General features: G+C 17.5%; 1 protein-coding gene across 1 annotated transcript in view; it reads left to right on the forward strand.

The window, feature by feature from the left end:
• LOC102677018 (FERM domain-containing protein 5) overlaps positions 1-2,415 on the forward strand; it is a 65,811-nt gene that overhangs the window by 46,415 nt on the left and 16,981 nt on the right. The gene's annotated exons all lie outside the window — the stretch shown is intronic.

Consider the following 2,415-nt stretch of genomic DNA (forward strand, 5'->3'; position numbering starts at 1 on the left):
TTAATATAATTTTTTTTTATTAATATTTATAAAATAATGATTTAAAATTATTATTATTTTATAAAATTTTATTCTGATTTTAAAAATTCATAATTAATTTTTTTAATGTAAGAGATAATTTCAATTTTTATATTTGTTTTAGAAAATTGAAAATTCGATAATTATTTTTATATCTTTTATTATTAATTAGATTAATATATTAATATTAAATTAATTATTCTAATTTATCTATTTATTAAAATTCAATTATTTTCGAATACAAAAAATGGAGAATGTATTAAAATATGCAATGTATTTTTATTAAACTAATTAAATTAAAAAATTAAAATTGATTATGCTAATGATATATTAATATTTGCATAATTACAATGATCAAGATTATTCTTGTTAATAATAAAAAGTATGAAAATATAATACGTTCTAAATATAGTAAAAAATCAACATATGAAAAAAATAGTATACTACAAAATATAACAACAAGAATAATCGTCATTTTTTGTGACTAGAAAAAATAGATTTTTAAAATAGAAAATTATAAATATATTTAAATATATAAAAATTATAAATATATTTCATTATTAAATATAAATAAATATAATTTATTAGATACTTTAATTGAGATATAACAAATATTTCTAAAAAATAATATTTATATTAAAAAAATAGTATTTTTAATATATTTATATTTCAATATTAATTTGCAAAAATATTTTTTTGAAATAAATATTTCTTTGAAATTGAAATGAAATAAGAAAATTGTATTTAAATAATATATATAATATATTGTATTCAAATATTTGAAATTGGCAATTTTTATTATAGTATTTATTATAATAATTTTATTATAATATATTATAGTATTTTTTTGTAGAAAAACATAAATTTTGTATAAAAAAAACTAGACAATCTAATTATCTTTGATGTCCATTCAATTTGAATTAAACAAAGAATATATATCGAATTTAAGTGTGATTAACAAATAGTATATACCAATATACTATTTGTAATAACAATAGTATATTTGATCTTGGTTTAAATATTAAATAAAATAATTTTTTAGTATTTCGTTTTCGAAAATATTTTATATATTTTCTACTATTTGTTTCAATATGTTTCAAATTTCTCTCATTTACTTTAATAAAAAGATTTTTATATAAAATTTGTATTGTTATACAATTATACAGTTACATATATAGTATATTATACGTTCGATATTGTTACGAATACGACTAATCTTATTACTTTCCAATGCTGGTCTATTCAGGACGTAAGAACGAAGGTGAGTCGTTTCATAACAGTTCCATGGATTGTTCGTGTTTTTTCAACGTTAGGTGGAAATTACATGTTTAGCAATCATTTATTAGTGTGAAAGTGGAGAAAATTAATTGTCTATTATTCTAGAAAGATGTGTGATAATTAGCTATCTCAATGAAACGACGTAATTGTTTGAAGTCTCTGAAATCGGTATTAATAAAAAATAAATAATTACAGTAGACTTTACATCTATGATGTAGAAGTTGTCTGCATTAAATATAATCGTTTAGTTTTCACAAATATTCCTAATAGTATTCATCGTTCTGTATGTCGGCTTTATTATATACGTTATGTATGTGTTTTAGAATAAATAGAATGACAAGAATCATTAAGAAAGGCGAGACAAGATTTTTTCCTTGTGAACGAATATTTGTGAATATATATGATAGTCATAGAATATATAAGAAAGTGTTAAATATTCTTATCATTATTATTACAATATTAATTGGAATGTAAGTGAAATATAATAGTTTATGTTTACAATTCTTAATGTAACTTACATATAATAGCATAGTATTTGATTTGAAATAATTACTTAAAATATTTTATAATATAGTTATATCGGAACATATTATTATTTAATAAAAATCAGCATTTGTCGAAAATTTTTTTTATTTTTTTTTTCAATCATATCTGATAGAATAACTTGTAGATATTGTAATTATCGAAATTAATTCAGGATGTTAATATATTCATAGAATATTTTTGAAGGATCGATTCTAAACAAACAAGCAAGATATATTTATTAAATTGCAAGCAATTTAAATTTGCATTAGATGAAAATAGATAAAAATAGATAAAACTGACTCATTTCCGTCTAATACAATTTTCAATTATTATGTTTAATAAATAAGTCTTTAATTATTAAAAAATAAATATAAAAAATAAGTTTTAATTTAATAAATAATAATAAAAGTAAAAAAATTGATATTATTTAATAAGACTTATTTTTTTATTTTTTATTTATTCATTTATTTTTTTTTAAATTTCTAGAATCTAGATCTTCCAAAGATATCTCACGAAAATATTAGCATTTTGTATATATATATATATATATATATATATATATAGAGAGAGAGAGAGAGAGAGAGAGAGAGAGAG

The sequence above is a fragment of the Apis dorsata genome, unplaced genomic scaffold, assembly GCF_000469605.1.
Source record: "Apis dorsata unplaced genomic scaffold, Apis dorsata 1.3 scaffold_486, whole genome shotgun sequence".
In the NCBI taxonomy this organism is placed as follows: Eukaryota; Metazoa; Arthropoda; class Insecta; order Hymenoptera; family Apidae; genus Apis; species Apis dorsata.